The sequence below is a fragment of the Narcine bancroftii genome, chromosome 12, assembly GCF_036971445.1.
Source record: "Narcine bancroftii isolate sNarBan1 chromosome 12, sNarBan1.hap1, whole genome shotgun sequence".
NCBI classification, from domain to species: domain Eukaryota; kingdom Metazoa; phylum Chordata; class Chondrichthyes; order Torpediniformes; family Narcinidae; genus Narcine; species Narcine bancroftii.
This window is the reverse complement of record NC_091480.1, coordinates 7965172-7984586: the sequence shown is the minus strand read 5'-3', so window position 1 is coordinate 7984586 and position 19415 is coordinate 7965172. Positions and strand designations below refer to the sequence as shown.

Sequence of the window (19415 nt, the reverse complement as noted above, 5' to 3'; positions counted from 1 at the left end):
CCATGTCAGCTGCAGGCTCGTTTGTGGCTGAAAAGTCCGATGCGGGACAGGCAGACACGATTGCAGCGGTTGCAAGGGAAAATTGGTTGGTTGGGGTTGGGTGTTGGGTTTTTCCTCCTTTGCCTTTTGTCAGTGAGGTGGGCTCTGCGGTCTTCTTCAAAGGAGGTTGCTGCCCGCCAAACTGTGAGGCGCCAAGATGCACGGTTTGAGGCGTTATCAGCCCACTGGCGGTGGTCAATGTGGCAGGCACCAAGAGATTTCTTTAGGCAGTCCTTGTACCTTTTCTTTGGTGCACCTCTGTCACGGTGGCCAGTGGAGAGCTCGCCATATAATACGATCTTGGGAAGGCGATGGTCCTCCATTCTGGAGACGTGACCCATCCAGCGCAGCTGGATCTTCAGCAGCGTGGACTCGATGCTGTCGACCTCTGCCATCTCGAGTACTTCGACGTTAGGGGTGTAAGCGCTCCAATGGATGTTGAGGATGGAGCGGAGACAACGCTGGTGGAAGCGTTCTAGGAGCCGTAGGTGGAATTAAATAGTAAAGAAGTAAAGGGTTAATCCCAAAGTTAAACATGAGACAAAAACAGAATTGAAATTGGAATGCAGTTCCATTGGTGTAAGATTATAGGCTTCATTTCAACCATCAAATTATACTAAGCCAGCCTCTCCTTGGTCTGACATGATGCCCTTCTGCTTACAGAGGATAGGTTAGTGAGTTGAGTATACTCATTGCGGAGGACTGTGAGGTGTGGACATATCACAGAGTGTTTTGGGATTGTTGCTGGGGCAACTGCTCAATGGTCCATGACAAGCCTTCGTTTTGTCAGCCAAAAGGCGATTTACTTCAGGCAGGGTCAGTGAGGTGAGTTTGCAGAGCCTGAGATTGCCGTTCTTTAGCTGAGCAAAAGATCAGCATGTTTCTGAATAAAAAAACTGTCCAGGCAGAAATGAGACCTCCCTGGGCACACCCAGATTCGTGAGGGGGGAGTGGGGGGACAGGGGGATTCTGCATTAATTTACCAGGTGCTGCCATCTCCAGTGCAAGACTTCCATTTGCTTCAAGTCACTTCACAGTCAATTAATTGCCCTTGGAATGCTTAAGCAATCAATGAGAAGGTGGAGAAATTCAACAGGTCAGCCAGCATTCATGGGTCGGAATGGTCTGTTTTGGGTTGAAATCCTTGATCAAGACTAAAGGAAGAAGGAGTAATATCAAGTCTCTGATGGGGAAATGACCTGGGAGAGGGTTCATCGGCTGAAGGACACACGCAGGCTGTGGCCTGATGGCGACTTGCAGCTAACGGACTCAAAGAGGCTGTGGGCCGCTGGGGACCAGCTCATGGAAACCAGGTATCGGAACCAGGATTCGAGGAGGTGATGAGGGCTTCCTGATCGTTCAGGTTGCCAGGGGTCTGTATGGCTGCAGAGGGTGCGGAAGTGCTGGAGGCGAATCTATGGACACAGTGACTCAGAAGGGACTCTCTTTAAGAAAGTAAATACAACGTTGACATTCATTTTTTGAGGAATAGCGTGTAAGAGCAGGAATGTAATGATGAGCCTCTATAGGACACTGGTGATACTGTGGACAGTTTTGGGCACCTTATTTGAGAAAGGATGTGCTGGCATTGGACAGGGTTCAGAGAAGATTTACTAGAATGATACCCGGAATGAAAGGGTTAGCGTATGAGGAATGTTTGTTGGCTCTTGGACTGAACGTTGGAGAACAGAAGGCTGAGGGGGGGGGGGGGGCCTCATGGAGACATTTCAAATGCTGAAAGGCCTGGACAGAGTAGATGTGACAAAGTTGTTTCCATGGTAGGGGAGCCTAGGACAAGAGGCCACAATTTCAAGATAAAAAGGCATCAATTTAAAATAGAGATGCGGAGAAATTTCTTTAGCCAGAGGGTCGTGAATCTATGGAACTTGGTGTGACCGACGGCTGTGGAAGTGAGGTCGTTGGATGTATTTAAGGCAAAGATTGACAAGTATATCATTAATCAGGGTATCGTGGGTTATGAGCAGAAGGCCAGGGAGTGGGGCTGAGAAGGGGGCTCAGCTCATGGGGGGCAGAGCAGACCTGATGGGCCGATTGGCATCCTTCTGCTCTTGTATCTTGTGATCTTTTGCTCTTACTATAAGGGGAACTGAACAATACTAATGACAACTCTTTGTCTGCCTTTTGGCAAATTGAAGGAAGTTTTGTGTAATACTGGTTGCATACCTCTTATCCAAAATGCCTGTTTCAGATTGTGAATTTTTTAAAATTTTGGAACACCATTTAAAAAATGCACTCATTCACTCAACTTAAAGGTACAGACATTCACATTACAATACAGATATTTACATATGCACAAATTAACTGTAGATATTGAAAAATCTACATTCAAAAATGCACTACTTACATCCACTACAACCTGTTCTCCAATCGGATTTCTAAACTCTATAATGTATTACCTCATGGGGCCATGGACGAAAAAAGTTTCAGATTTTGGATTATTTCGGATTTCGGCTATTCAGATAAGGGTGACTCAACTGTTTTGCTTTTTTTGTTTCAATGAGAGGTGGAGAAAGTAAAGAAGAGAAGGAATCAGTGCAACTAACTGGAGGAGGAGGTTACTTTAATCGAGAGAAATCAACGTTTATGCAATTGGGGTTAAAGCTGTCCAGGAGGATTGTGATGTGTGTTCCCCAAGCTGCCTTAAATCTCAAATTGAAAATGTGGCCACCATTGGAATATCGGAATTTAAATAACAACAGCGACTGCTCTTCCTGAGAACAGCATCATGTCCACCTTCTACAGGGGAGCTCTATAGGGAGCGTCCTGGCCGGCTGCATCACAGTGGGGTCCGGTTGCTGCAGAGAAATGGATCGGAGGTCAATCCACAGGATCATAAGAATGGGAGGGAGGATCACTGGGGTCTCCCTTCCTTCAATACCCCCTCCCCCAACCATCAACAGGATCATTGTGTGAAGAGTCCACACAAAATCATTGAGGACCTATTCCACCCTGCACGCAGCATCTTTCAGCTACTCTTGTCGGGCATAAAGGAGTAGCAGAGCCAGCACCACCAGGCTGAGGAACAGTTTGTCCAAAAGAACGCTGAACGACTAAAGGAACAACTCACACTAACCACCCGAGACTCTCGTATTCACAAAAAAATATTTCTTTATACATCTGAATACTTGTCCTGCATATGTATTGTTGTCTGTATGTGTGTTATGTCTGGTTGTGTGTAGTGTGTTTTACACCGAGGACCGGAGATCGTTGTTTCGTCAGGTTCTACTTGTACAATTAGATGATAATAAATTTGACTTGAGTAAATATCCAATCTCTACACAGCAACATCCCACAAAGAGAAACACAATAATTACTAAATTGTGCTTGGATAAACCAAATAAGATTGGGTAAGGGGCAGCCTTACCTCCATCCCTCCAATAGGTGTAGTAGACGAGAGCTTGGAAACAGACCCATTAATCATTTCTTTACACCAATCCTACAATAACTCCACATTCCTCCCATGTTCTACCACTCACCTGAATACCAAGGGAAATTTATAATGGCCAATTAACCTAAGCCTCCAGGCCTTTGGGATGTGGGAAGAAACCAGAATAGTCAGGGTCACAGGGAGAACGTGCAAACTCCACACATACAGTGGCTAAGGTCAGGATCAAACCTGTGTCCATGGCGCAGTGAGATAGCAGCTTGGCCTGCAGTGCTACTGTGCTGCCTTCACCAGAACATCTGCCTGTGAGAGATGATTAGAGTTTATTGTTATATACATGAGTACAAGGTACAGATGCAATGGAATTCCTGCTTGCTGCAGCTGCATGGGCAGAGAGAAGGAGGAAGTGACTTGTTCAGCACCTCACCTGATCACAAGAGATGACTCTCATTGATCTCCCTTCAAAAACATGGTTATGTTACAGTGACCGGGGGCAGCGTAACCTCTGAAGGTTAGAAGTTGCCTCCTTTGGCAATAAGCCTCAACACTATTATTTGTTCAGTTACATGATGTTCATGTTTGGAAATAGTAAGCCACAGGTTACTAGAAGCTCTGGGTCCCACGGCAGTCTCTCAATGAATACTCTACACTGCTGACATGGGAACATCACCACCAGTAGTTCCCCTTGATATCACCTTTCCTTCATCTAAGATCTAAATTTTGGAGTTCCTTCTCAACCTGTCATATTTCACTACCTCTCTCCAACACAATGAAGGGTAGCCAGTACATTAGCTAACAATCTTCAACCAGGGACAACGTACTTCCTCAGCTGGGCAGCAATCAACCTATAAAAGGATACTTAACCCCACATCAGGGGTATCAAGAAGCAGAAGGCAGTGGTTTGGGGTAAAGGGGGAGAGGTTTGGCGGGGACAGGATGTAAGGATCCGCTATGAACGTCGTTCCTTCTGCTGCCCATCTAGGATCTGGATCAATTGAGTCAAGGAGTGGCAAATGGTATGTCACGCACAAGTGTGTGTGTGTGTGTGTGTGTGTGTGTGCATGCACGTGTGTGCACACGAGTATAAGTGTGCGCGCGTGCATGTGTGGGTGCATGAGCGTGTGTGCATGTGTGTGGGTGTGCGCGTGAGTGTGTGCATGTGTGTGTGTAAGCGAACCTGTGTGCGTATATATGGGTGTATGTGTGCGAGCAAGTGTGAGCGTGGTTGCAAGTTGTGTGTGTGTGTGCGCGTGAGTATGAGCATGTGCGTGTGTGGGCGCGTGCGAGTGAGTGCGTATATGCAAGTGTGTGTGGGCACACGTGTGTGTGTGTGTGTGTGTGCCTATCTGTCTGTCAGTCAACCATCCTGCATGTGTATTCTATTTGAAGATGATGTTAGCAGCATTCATACCTTTATTTTTAAATTAGGCCAGTTGCTATAGAAATTATACGTCAGTTTGCTACAGTTGTTTAGTTCCTTTCATTTTGAAATGAAAGGTTTTGACAGGGTGAAAAAGATGCCTATATTTCCACAGCAACTTTCAAATCCCTTTTAAGATGTCCTTCAGCTTGCAGCAAGGAAATATTTCAGCTGACTGGTGCACAGCAGGCATCACCCGACTCAGAGATCAGACCAAAACCTCAGCCCAAACTCCACCCCTGGACTGAGGCAAGGCGCCATGGCCAGAGGAGCTTGCTTTCAGATGTGACACTGAATTCCTCGCTGTAGGCACGAAGACAGGTGAAGGGTTCCCTCCAAAACCTCGATCGTACGTTTTCCCCCGCGGATGCTGCTCGACCTGCTGAGTTCCTCCTGCAGATTGTGTGATTCCCATTTCTCAATGGGAAAAAAACTACTCACATTCCTGTTCCAGGACTCTGTTGATTCTGATTAAAAATGACTTATGATGGCTTCAGAGGTGCAAGTTCAAGTTTATTGTTGTATGTGATAGCACTTGATTTGCGAGCAGTTCAGCCAGATGCCTCATACATAGTACAGCAGGCCAGAGAGTGCAGAAGTGCAGAGTTACAGAGAGATCAGTTCAGATGGAGGAAAGGTAGCAGAGGAAAAATACTTTGAGGTTCATTCAGGAGTCTGATCCCAGCAGGAAGGGAACTGGCTTTGGATCTGATGGTGTATGATCTCATACTCATGAATCTCCTTCCCGATGCTAGGGGGTGAAGTCAAGAGAATGTGGCCAGGGTGCAATGAGTCCCTTGAAAACCATGTCCATTAAAAACATCGAAGTGAGGCAAGAGAGCTGTCAGTCTCAAAAAGAACATTTGGCCAGCCCCATCATGGGCATTAGTCTTCACTCTATTAAGGATTTTCTTTAAGAGGCAGTGCCTCCAGAAAACAGCTTCTACCCTCAGGGACCCTCACCACCACCCATGCCTTGCCCCTTCTCACTGCTACCATCAGGAGGAGGTGTAGGCGCCTAAAGACTAACAGATTACAAAAATAGTTTCTTCCTCTCTGCCATCTGAATAGACAATGAACCTATGGGCACGACCTCACTTTTTCCTCTTTTTACACTGTATTTATTTGTAAATATTCCATTAATGGAACTGTAATTTATAGCAGTTTTGCACTTGTGAAGTACAATCCTGCTGCCGCAAAATAATAAATTTCGTGACCCATGTTCATGACAATAAATCTGATTCTGATTCCATCAGGCTGGTCACAATCTTCTCTCACTGCTATCTTCAGGCAGAAGGTACAGAAGTCTAAAGTCCAGCACCTCCAGGTTCAAGAGTGTTCTTTTTCCTCAGAGATATCAGATGTGTGGTGGGAAGTTTGCTGACTGGATGCATCACGGTGACACCAGGACCACTGAGCCCTGCAAAAGGTAGTGGACACATTCCAGGACATCACAGGCAAAACCCTCCCCTCCATCAAGAACATCTACAGGGAACGCTGCCATCGGAGAGTAGCAGCAATCATCAAGGATCTGCACCACCCAGCGCACACTCTGTTCTCGCTGGTGCCATCAGGCAAGAGGTCTCGGTGCCCCAAGACTCGCACCGCCAGGTTCAGGAACAGTGGCTACCCCTCCACCATCAGAGTCCTCAACGACAAACTCAATCGGGGACTCAATTAAGGACTGACTTTGCACTTTATTGATGTTTTTCTCTCTGTATTGCACAATTGTTTACTTTATTTGTGTTTACACGTGTACATTAGGTCATTTTTTTGCACGACCAATAAGTGGTAATTCTGCCTGCAGGAAAAACAATCTCATGGTTGTATATGATGCCATATGTGTACTCTGACAATAAATCTGAAATCTGACTCCTATATCAATTGGGCTCTTGAACCTATCCTAACTGGGCCAAAGAATTTCTCTGCAGAATCGGAACGTACACCAACTGTACCTGTAAAAATTTATCTGTCCATTTATATATTTACCTGTTTATCTCACATGTGATTATTTAACCTACACTTATTGTTTATTAGTGTGCTTTATGTACCTCTGAGGCTTATGCATATGACAATAAGCTCTCATCTGAATCTCCTCACCACTTCAGGGGGTCTCCCAGATGAAGCTGGGGCCAGTCTGATCTGACAGCCAATCCCATTTAAAATGAGTCCTGTTTAGATCATTCTTATTGGTTCAGTATTTCCCTGATAATTGCAGTGATCTGTATGAATGCGGAAACATCGGTGGAGTAATCCATCTTTGACGGATTTGGCTCCTGACCAAGCTGTCTCTTCCCTTCACAGAGTGCATCAGAATTATTATGTGATTCCCAGCATGTCTTCACACAAGGCTTAATTAAAGCATTGTTTTTCATTTCCTTGTTACTCATCTCGTCATAGAACAATAGAACATTATTGCACAGAAAACAGGTCCTTTGGCCCTTCTACTCTGACCCGAAATATTATTCTGCCTCGTACCTCCGACCGCACCCAGCCTATATCCATCCATGCATCTGGCTGTAGAACTCGACAACACTGCCTCGATCCTACTTTACCACAACCCAATGGCTTATCAAACAAACACTCTCTCTCCCTGCTGAGCGAATGTCTATTTTCAAGACTCAGGATTCCTTTATTGTCATGTAATATTGCATGAAATTTTCTTCTGCCTGCTAATAGTGTTGCCCGGTGCCCCTTATAGTAAGAGAATGAGAAGCAAAAGAGAGTCCCTTCAGAGGATTCAATGTCTGTGGATTCGTCTCCAGCACTTCCACAGCCTCTGCAGCCACACAGACTCCTGGTCGATCCACCAGTGACCCAAGTTCCAGATCCAAACCTCCGACACGATCAGGAAGCCTTCAGCGCCCGAGGCCCTTCAGGAGTCCTTCTTGCCCCTCAGCACCCTCTCGAATCCTGGCTCCGCTACCTGGTTCCCGTGAGCCAGCCTCCAGCAGTCCATGCGGGTCCCCTAGCCGCAAGTCGCCCGCACCCTGTGTGGGTCCCTCAGCCACTGAGCCCCTCGGTGGCCTGCTGCCGTGGTCACCATCCTGCAGGGTCGTCTCCTCTGCTGGGGGGGGGGGGGGGTGTTCTCCCAGTTTCTGGTACCCTGCGCCAGTCTGCAGCTCCCTGGAGTCTAGAACCCCTCGTGGCTCCTGCCCAGGACAGGCGCCGCCATCCAGTGGTTGCAGGATTTTACATTAAAAACCCCATTTACCAGGCCAGATGGGATGTTGAACCTTTCGGTGCAGCACTAACGCTGCTGTGACAGCAGCTCCGACAGCGTTTTTTTCCACAACAAGTTTCCTGTCACCTCTCGGATTGAGATTACAAACATACTGTGAAAGAGGAACGGACTCTGTGCAGAGCCTTGGATTCCAAATTCAATGCATAAAACCTTACCTTGACATTTCAAACCAAAATAATTCTGATCCTCATTAATTAGAGCATCCTGATGGGTGAAGATTCAGTGACGAAGGATCACCAGATATCAATTAGCGAAGAAATGTGTTGTATTTCACATAAAGTCAACCAAGAAGCACTGGACTGCAACTGTTCCTCAAGAGCTGAGGCATATCATGTCACCCGCAGTGCACTTGGCTTTGAGCCTGCTGAGAGAAGGAAAAGGAATTTCTCAATAATGCAGCAGGGAAGTTCAAAGAGACACAAAAGTGATCTTTAAAAACGGTCGAAGGATGAGCAGTCGAGTGATGTGTGTTCAAATACCCTGCAGTTTTTAATCCCAATATTTGTTTGTTGCAAGGTACCAAACACTGCATCAGTTATGGCTTGACTTCGCAAACGAAGATCCAGGAAGGATCGTAGACGTGGGCATGTTCTTCGAGCCTGCGCATTGGACTTTTTAGGTGGAGTGCAGTGTGTGCAGTACTGGCCCCACCCTTTATACCCACCACGGCCCAGATGGCTGCGATGGTGACAGCTATGTCCTTGGGTTGTGGGTGTTATGTTGGAGTGTCCGTCCACTAGGTGGATGTCCTGATGAGGCTAATGAGCCTCTTCTGCCTGGGTTTGAAATCAGAGTTTTCCTTCTCTTAGGCTGGCTGCCAACCAAGCCGAACGAGTCCAGCCTGCTCGTCCAGTTATACCGCCAGACACTTGGATGCACCATGACATAGCAAGCTCAGTGAAAACAGGGTCACCGACGAGAAGATGTTGCTACAGATGCAGTCATGGAGGAGAGACCGCTTGCGGTGACCTCCGGCCTGGCGAGCCAGACAGTGGGCAGGCGACGATCCCTACACCGAGGAAGGAGAATGGATGTCTTGCACGTGCACTTTCCCTGTGTGAGAAGGCTCAGACCTCAACCATCAACCCTCTCCCCAGCACTGTATGTGTGTTACATCTAGTTGTGCGTTTGCAGATTTTGCACTGAGGACCGGAGAACGCGGTTCTGTCGGGTTACACTTGTGCAATCAGATGACAATAAACTTGACTTCTGTGAGCTGTCTGACGGGTTATCTCTCACATTCATAGAGACGTGTATAGGACATAATTTACAGAGTTCAGGATATAATGAAAGGGAAAACCATTTACCACCAAGCAAGGATGGCATGAGAGCAATATTGTGGGGTTCATTCAAGAGCTTTCTTTAACTATTGGTTCATGTTTTCACCTGCTTAAGCCTTCTTCCTGAGGGGACGAGGGAGAAGAGAGGGCATCAGGAGGGCAGTGCTGCTAGAGCTCACCGGAGTGCCACTCCCGCACCTCACCGGGCCAATTCTGGACCGCTATCGAAGCGCTCCGGCACATTGTGGCAGCAGAAGCAGAGGCAGCACCCCCCCCCCACCTGTTCTCAACCTCCCCTGTTCTCAGCAGCCCCCCCCCACCAGTTCTCAACCCCCCCTGTTCTCAGCAGCCCCCCCCACCTGTTCTCAACCTCCCCTGTTCTCAGCAGCCCCCCCCCCACCAGTTCTCAACCCCCCCTGTTCTCAGCAGCCCCCCCCCCACCTGTTCTCGGCAGCCTCCCCATGCTCAGCAGACCCCAGCCCTGTTCTCGGCATCTCCCCCCCTGTTCTCGGCAGCCCCCCACCTGTTCTCAACCCCCACCTGTTCTCAACCCCCCCCACCTGTTCTCAACCCACCCTGTTCTCAGCAGCCCCCTCCCCCACCTGTTCTCGGCAGCCTCCCCATGCTCAGCAGACCCCAGCCCTGTTCTCGGCATCTCCTCCCCAGTTCTCGGCAGCCCCCCCACCCCATTCTCAAATCTCACAAACCTCCTGGAGGGAATCCAGGGTGGAATGAGCCTTTTAAAATACGTTGCTGCTTTTCTGAAGCATTGAGAAGTGCAGATGGAAGGGGAGGAGGCACTTAGGAGATGGTCCAACTATATTCACACCTCTCTGCAAGTTTCTTATAGTCTTGAACAGGACACCCCCACGGTACACAGTGGATGCGATGCTGAGACTTTCTAAGACACTGGTGAGGCCTCACTTGGAGCACAGGGAACAGTTTTAAGCTCCTTAGTTAAGAAAGGATGTGCTGGCATCGGAGAGGGTTCAGAGAAGATTTACTAGAAGGGATTCGCACATGTGTAACATTTGACAGTTCTTGGACTGGACTCCTTGGAGTTCAGAAGAATGGGGGTGGGGGGGGGACCTCATAGAAGCATTTCAAACGTTGAAAGGCCTGGACAGAGTAGATGCAGCAATGTTGTTTTCTGTGGTCGGGGAGTCTAGGACAAGATGTCACGTGACCAGGATCGAAGGGTGCCTATTTAAATCAAGTAAATCAGGCTCAAGCCCGAAACGTTGGTTATGTACCTTTCTTGTTGCTATATAAAGTACACTGTTTGTGTTTTTACTGCTTTAATACTTTTTCCCTACCCTAAACTACTTGACCAAAACTCCCTTCATTGCTGGTTTATTTCTTATTATTTCACTATGAGTTGATTTACCACACAAACCAAAGCTTTTTTTTCCTGTATCTAGGCAGACATGACAAATAATTGAATTGATTAGCAAAGGGAGGCCGTGTTAACTCCAAATTCAACTCACAGAGCCCAAGGATAGGACTGAACCTTGATCTCTGGGGCTGAGGCCTCACTCTCACGGTTGCACCACTACATTTCAACAACAGTTGACGTTTGTCATTGTGTGAGTTTAAATAAACCTTCCCACTGTGCAGGCTAATGACTACAAGGCCAAATCAAGAGAGGACTCATCCGTTGCCATCAAAATGCCAAGGAAAATCACAAATCCCCTCACCAGACCATTGATTATGTGGCCACAATATTGGCATCAGTCACCTGAACTCAAGTTCAATTTTGAGTTTATTTCTCATCTGGTTGTACAAGTTCAACTTGACAAAATCTCTGTCCTCGGTGCAAAAACCAAGTAACACTTACAGACAAACATTACACATGCATATACAGAAATACATAAATGAATAAATGAAACCATAGAACACCTCGGCACAGAAAACAGGCCATTCAGCCAAAACATCATTCTGCTACTCCCACTGACCTGCATCCATTCCAAAACCCTCCAGACCTCCCCCATCCAATTTATTCTCAATAGAACCATTATTGTTTAATCAATGGTAGAGTCTTGGAGGGTTCATTTTAGTCATTCAGCAGTCTCACTGCCCATGGGAAGAAGGCTGGGCAGGGGGGTGAGTGGGAAAATGGATCAGCTCATGATTAAATGGCAGGGCAGACTCGATGGACTGAAGAGCTTATGTCTGCTCCTAGGTCTTATAGTCTTTTGGAAGAAGCTGATCCTCAGCCTGGTGGTGCTGTATCTCTTTCCGGATGGGAGTGGGTGGTAGGATTTTGCAAGCCCTCTTCAAACAATGATTTCGGTGGGGGGGGGGTGGGAGGGAGACCCCAGAGATCCTCTTTGCAGCTCTTGTGGATGGACCTCTGATCCACTGCTCTACAGCAACTGTACCACACTGTGATGCAGCTGGCCAAGACAGGACTGAACCTAGGCGGAGATAGAGCTCCTGTAGAAAATTGAGCGCTTCAATCTTCTCAGGAATTGAGGTTGCTGTTGTGCCTTCCTGACAAGTGATATGTTTGGTATCCGGGAAAGATCACTTTTTAAGTGGACTCCGAGGAACTTGGTGCACTCCACCCTCTGCACTACAGAGCTGTTGATGTGTAGTGGAGAGTGGTCGTCCCTGGTCTTCCCGAAGTCCTCAATCATCTCCTTAGCTTTGTCCACTTTGAGACTTGGGTTGTTATTCTTGGACCATTTCATGAGATTTTCCACCTTATCTCTGTCGAGCGACTCATCGTTGTTGCCGGTGAGGCCAACTACAGTCGTCTCATCTGCAAACTTGATGGCTCTATTGGAGCTGGTTCTAGCGATACAGTCGTGGGTCAGCAGTGTAAAAAGGAGCAGGCTGACCACGCAGCCCTGAGGAGTGCCAGTACTCAGTGTGATGAGCAATGCTCTGTATCCCTCAATGCAGATATAGAGCATCCCTTGTTTAATTCCAAGCAATCAGGTACTGTGATTAGTAATTAACCACCTGTCTGTAACTATCATCTTGACAGGTGAGCTTTACTTTTACCTTAAAGAGAATGCACATTATTTAAAATTTCTGGGCATTTTGTCAGAATTTTAATTGGACGCAGCTACTGGAAGCAAAGAACATAGTTGTCCTTGAGTCTTCATTTCTTTCCACTTCCCCCTTGATAGAACTGGGCTTCAAGCAGGATAGCTAAAGGCATCACAATGGGATGTGGATGCATTGTCAATCAGGGTGAGAATAAAGCTCGAACGCTGCTGGGAATAGGAGTCTTGCTTTTGCCTTCGGTGTCCTATTAGGACAAGGCGAATTCAAACATTTCCACTATCCATTGAACAGCCGCCAATATCCCTGTAATTTGGTCAAGTTTATTGTCATCCGATTGCACAAGTATAACCCGGTCCTCAGTGCAAAAGATCCAGACATGCAACCAGGCACAGTTGGTGCACTGGTTAGTGCAAGGCCTTCACAGTGCCAGCGATTGGGACCAGACCGGGGTTTGAATTCCACGCTGTCTGTAAGGAGTTTGTACCTTCTCCCCTTGTCTGCATGGATTTTCCCTGTGAGCTCCGCTCAAAAATGTACCAGGAGTGTAGGTTAATTCGGTGTAAATTGGGCAACATGGACTGATGGGCTGAAAAGGCTGTTACTGTGCTGTATGTCTAAGTTCAAAAAAATAAACACTCATACAGACAAATAATACATTTTGATTTGTAAATAGTAGTCTTGGATGATTAGTATGAGCAGTTCCTTTGAGTCTTGGAGAGTGAGTGCAAGCAGTTCCTTTGGACGTTCAGCGTTCTCGCAGCCCATGGGAAGAAGCTGTTCCTCAGCCTGGTGGTGCTGGCTCCGATACTCCTGCATCTCTTCCCCGACGGGAGCAGCTGAAAGATGGGGTCCCCAATGGTTTTGCGCGTCCTCTTCAGACAACAATCCCAGTCAAAGGGTGGGGGGGGGGGGGGTGTGGGAGGGAGACTCCAGTGATCCTCTCTGCCTCTCTTATAGTCGTGGGGACTGACCTCTGATCCATTTCTCTGCAGCAACTGTACCCCACAGTGATGCAACCGGTCAGGATGTTCCTGACAGCGTGATGGGCATAAACACACCTCAGGCACTGCAGCAGTTCGAGAAGCTTGCTCCCTACCACCTCCTCAAGGGGTAGTTCGGGACGGACAACTAAATGCTCCCTCAATCTGACAAGCCCACATTCCTTGAAGGAACATTAAAAAGCGGAATTAATCCTTTTGTATTGAATTGAAAATCCGATCTCAAAGACCTCATACTTGGATGGTAGGGGCCTGTAATCAAGAGTGGTAAACTTCACAACACAGCCAGGTCACCAGCGATCATGAATTTATTGCTATATACTTTGTATATTGTTACTGCCTGTGCAAGAAACTACCGTGCATTAAATTTCAAAATTTATTTACAACACAGTGGAAGTCGATTCCAGCCATTTAAACCCATAGGAGGGTGGGAGTCACACAGTCGGTATGGAGGGGCAGCACAGTTAGTGCAATGCCTTTACAGCGGCAGAGTTCGGGAGTGGGATTTGAATCTGTCTGTAAGGAGTTTGTACGTTCTCCCTGTGTCTGGGTGGGCTTTCCCCGGGGGTTTCAGTTTCCTCCCACCGTTCGAAACTTACCTGGGTTGTAGGTCAAGTGGGTGTAAATTGGGCGGCAAGGGCTCATGGGCCAAAAGGGCCTGTTACCGCGCTGTATTTCTAAAATTTAAAAAAATTTAAAAACCAGAGTACCTGGAGGAAACCCCCACGCAGACATGGGGAGAACGTACAAACTCTTTACAGACAGTGTTGAATTTGAACCAGGGTCGCTGGCCTGTAATAGCGCTGCACTCACCACAATGTTAACCATGCCTTCTGTAGATAGTACACACTGGATCTACTGTGTATGAATGCTGGAGGGAATTAATGTTTTGGATGGTTTTTGGGGTGGCAATCAAGCAGACAACTTTGTCCTGGATTGTGTTGAAGTGTTTAAGTTATCAGAGCTAGTTTCTGAAGCAGGGCAGCTAAATGGAATGGTTTATGGAAGTATTCACAGCTGTAAAGTGTGACGAGATGAAGGAGAAATTCTCAAAAGGGATTTAGATAAACTCTCAAAGGAAGGAAATCTTATAGGGCGATGGTGAAGTTTCAAGTTCTGGTTTATTATCACATGCACCAAGATGCAGTGCCAGAAGTTGTTTTGTGAGCAGATAAGCAGAACATCCCATACAAAGTACAAGTAAGATTCAGTATTAAAGTGCAGAGTTTCAGATGGAGATCAGATGGGATGGAGCAAAGGCAGTATAGTTTTACTATATTTAAGTTCTTTCAGAAGTCTGATTGTGGTGAGAAAAAAAACTGTTCTTGAAGCTGGCAGTGCGAGATTTCATGCTCAGGAATCTTCTTCCTGACGGGAAGAGGGGCGCGGTGGGAGGGTGGTGACTCTTTCAGGGTGGTGCGCTGTTACAGAACCAGGAATCGGGACGGGTTTGAATCTGGTGCTGTCTGAAAGGAGTTTGTATGTTCTTGTGGGTTTTCCCCGGGAGCTGCTTTAAAGAATCAAAAGGGGAAGACCAGCACAAGAAGGAGCTTGTCCACAAGGACAGTGGTATTGTGGCCAAGTTTTGGGGCTAGCAGTCATAGTTCTGAACCCTTGATCCAAAGACATGAGTTTACAGTGCCAACGATCGGGTCCGGGGTTTGAATCCTGCACTGTCTGTAAGGAGTTTGTACATTCTCCCCATGTCTGTGTGGGTTTTCCCCAGGGGCTCTGGTTTCCTCCCACCATTTGAAATGTACCAGGGGAGTAGGTTAATAGGGTGTAAATTGGGCAGCACAAACTCTTTTCCAAGATAGCTGGAGTTAGAGATGCGCAGGAGGTGGAGATCTATGATAAAAACATAGAAACATAGAAGATAGGAGCAGGAGTAGGTCATTCGACCCTTCGAGCCTGCTCCGCCATTCAACGAGATCATGGCTGATCTTAAAGTTCAGTACCCCGTCCCCGCCTTCTCTCCGTAACCTTTAATACCCTTATACTGAAGAAATAGATCTAATTCCCTCTTAAATATATTTAATGAACCTGCCTCTACTGCCCTCTGTGGCAATGAATTCCACAGATTCACCACCCTCTGGATCCAGAAATTCCTCCTCATCTCGGTCCTAAATGGCTTGCCTATTATCCTCAAACCATGGCCCTGGGTTCTGGACTCCCCCACCATTGGAAACATCCCATCTGCATCCATTCTGTCCAGTCCTGCCAGAATTTTATAGGTCTCTATGAGATCCCCTCTCAATCTTCTAAACTCCAGCGAGTACAATCCCAATTTGCGCAATCTTTCCTCCTAAGTCATTCCTGCCATTCCAGGTATCAGCCTGGTGAAACGCCTCTGCACTCCCTCCATTGCAAGAACATCCTTCCTTAGATAAGGTGACCAAAACTGCACACAATACTCTAGGTGGGGTCTCACCAAGGCCCTGTACAGCTGCATTAAGGTATCCTTGTTGCTATACTCAAACCCTCTTGATATGAAGGCCAACATACCATTTGCCTTTTTAACCGCCTGCTGTACCTGCATGCTCGCCTTCAGAGACTGGTGTACAAGTACCCCTAGGTCTCTCTGCACTTCCCATCTCTTAATCTATTGTCATTCAAATAGTAATCTGCCCTCCGGTTTGTATTACCAAACTGGATAACCTCACATTGATCCACATTGTAGTGCATTTGCCCTGTATCTGCCCAGTCCCTCAATTTATCCAAATCACACTGGAGCTTCCTGACCCCCTCTTCCATGCACACAACCCCTCCTAGCTTAGTGATGGCCTGAGCCTTGTTCACAACCCTCTGCAGTTTCTTGTGGTCTTGACGGAGCAGTTTTTCAAATGATACAGTATGGTAACAGACCCTTCTGACCCATGAAACCCAATTAACCTATGATCCCTGAACTTTTTTGGAGAGTGGAAGGAAACCAGAGCACCCGAAGGAAACCCACGCAGACACGGGGAGAACGTACAAACTTCTTACAGACAGCGTCGATCGAACCCAGGTCACTCTAATGGCGTTGCGCTAGCCACTACACTACACATTCAGCCTAAAGTTCCCGTTCCACACAGTGATGAATCCTGACTGGATGGTTACAATGTTGCACCGCGGAAGTTGTTAAGGAGCGCATGTGACATGCCGAATTTCCTCAGGTATCTGTGGAAGCAGAGGCACTGGCACCGTGACCATTGGTTTGATGTCCGTAGGACACTGGAGGTGCTTACACCTAGGAACTTAAAGCAGTCTACTGTGCCTTCACCACAGTACCATTGATGCAGACAAGGGAGTGAGTCCCGCTCCTTCCACACTGATTAGTTAGCTCTTTGAAAGTGCTGGCAGTAGAGTGATGGAATGGCTTCCAACATCATTCAATGTCCTAGATCCCTAATTTTAATTATAAATTCATGATTGGATCCAAATCTTTGACACTGAGCTCCACATAGGAGATGGTGAAGAGACGTCTCTGTTTTCTCGTTGAATTGTGCGTTTATTGGCGTCGTTGGATAAAAGGTGTTCTCTGAAAGAAAGTCTTTCATCTGAATCTTAATTAAACCTCTCTGTGATCATTAGATCAGACCAGGCTGAGTTGTAGGGATATGAAAGAATAGATTGAAAGGAGATATGGACAGAATATCAGCTAACCCACTTTTATGGAGCCATGCTCACTGCTGGCCAATCACTCGTGTCACTTAAAGCCAAAGGCATCTGATTTCCTCAAAGCTTTCAGCAAAGCATCAGATGGGTGCAGAGGCCACTGCTTCCACTTGATCTGGACCAAAGCAAATACTGGGCCCACACCAAAGGGCCATGCAATGTGAAAGCAGGCACTTCAGCCTTCCAAATCCATGCTGGCTGCTAAGCTCCTATTTACACCATTGCTGTACGAGGCCTCTTTCGTTCTCCCCACATTCCCATCGACCCCACTTCACTGACCCACTAGGGGCAATTTACAGCAACCACGTGGCCTGCATGTGCAGGAAGGAACTTCCCCTGATGGAACACAGAGTATTGAAGAGTCCAGCACCAGAAGACACTTTGGCCACCGTGTCTGGGCAGATCACTGATGGTGCACGGGGAGGAAATGCTTCACTTCATCAAGGACATCAACAAGAGGTGGTGTCTCAAGAAAGCAGCCTCTATCTTCAAGGACCCCCACCAACCAGGCCATGCCCTCTTCACACTGCTACTATCAGGAAGGAGGTACAGGAGCCTGAAGACGAGCACCCAGCGGCACAAAAACACCTTTTTCCCCTCCGCCATCAGATTTCTAATGGACAATGAACCACAGACATGACCTCACTTTCTTTTCTTTTGCACTAATTTATTTATTTTGAAATGTAATTTATGGTAATAATTGCACCTGTGATACTGCTGCAAAACAACAAATATCGGGAGACGATGACAAGAAATTTTGATTCATATTCAATTCAAAAGAACAATTTTTGCACTTATCAGGCTACTGAACCACCTCTCCCTACCTTAACTTTAGCACAAATGACGCTCCCCCACCCCGAAAGGTCTGTTTGCACTATTTTAAAATCACCTTTTTTTAAATTCCTGCACCAACTGCAATTGTGAATATTTATCTCTTTAATATTTACGTATTATTTCTTGTTCTGTCTTGGCATATTGTAGTCATTTAATATATTGCATTGTTAGTGGGTGAATTTTACTTACCTGTGTGCCTGCAGCATGTAAGAACTTTAGTCCATTTTACACTGTACATAAGTATGACAATAAACTTTCACTGGACTATGAACATTCACTTTATCCATGCCCCTCTTAATGTGACATAAACTGCTATCAGGTCATTTCTCATCCTTTATATTATATATTGTTACCTTTGCCACCTTGTTGTTCCTCCTCCCTCTTGGTCTCAGCCCCTCAATGCCTGGTAATGGACTGCTCCTCAGGTTCTGGCACACCAGCCCACGCTGCTGATCTACAGCCGCCCTTGGGCAGTTGGAGTATCTCCTTGTGGGGTGGTTGCTGGGTCTGGCCAAGCTGGCCATTCACAGGTCGAGGAGGCGGGCAGTCGAGGGTTCAGGGCGAGCTGACTGCCTGCCCCTCTTCCTGGGTTATGTCTGGGCCTGGTGTCTGAGGGAACAGTGGCTGAGTTCCGGGAACGATGGGCCCCTCAGGGGATTTTAGTGCATCATCGATAAGAACAATGGGGCTTTCTTCTTCTTCTTTCTTTCTTTGGCTTGGCTTCGCAGATAAAGATTTATGGAGGGGTATGTCCACGTTTGCTGCAGGCTCATTGGTGACTGACAAGTCAGGCACGGTTGCAGTGGCTGCAAGGGAAAATCGGTGGGTTGGGTGTTGGGTTTTTCCTCCTTTGTCTTTTGTCAGTGAGGTGGACTCTGTGGTCTTCTTCAAAGGAGGTTGCTGCCCGCCGAACTGTGAGGCGCCAAGATGCACGGTTGGAGGCGATATCAGCCCACTGGCGGTGGTTAATATGGCAGGCACCAAGAGATTTCTTTAAACAGTCCTTGTACCTCTTCTTTGGTGCACCTCTGTCTCGGTGGTCAGTGGAGAGCTCGCCATAGAACATGATCTTGGGAAGGCGATGGTCCTCCATTCTGGAAACGTGACCCACCCAGCGCAGTTGGGTCTTCAGCAGCATGGATTCGATGCTTGCGGACTCTGCCAGCTCGAGTACTTTGATGTTGGTGATGAAGTCATTCCAATGAATGTTGAGGATGGAGCGGAGACAGCTGTCTCCGCTCCATCCTCAACAAATGGGGCTTTAATTTGAAATGTAAAGTGTATGTACCAGAGGGGCAATAATAATTTACTGCTTATCGCAATTATTTTTCCCATGACACAAGATCACAAGACACAAGATATAAGAAGTAGGCCCATCGAGACTACTCCACCATCCTCCCACTTAACCCCACTCCCCAGCTTTCTCCATAAAACCCTTGATGCCCCGACTAATCAAATATCTGTCAAAATCTGCCTTAAATACATCCACACCTCACACCTCACTTTCACAGCCACCTGTGGC

General features: G+C 47.1%; 1 long non-coding RNA gene across 1 annotated transcript in view; it reads left to right on the top strand.

The window, feature by feature from the left end:
• Positions 1 to 790: 790 nt before the first annotated feature.
• The window catches only part of LOC138746930 (uncharacterized), a 39972-nt gene continuing 21347 nt past the window's right edge, over positions 791 to 19415 (top strand). The window contains exon 1 of the long non-coding RNA XR_011347194.1: positions 791 to 864. This is a non-coding gene — a long non-coding RNA (uncharacterized lncRNA). The remainder of the gene's footprint in view (positions 865 to 19415) is intronic.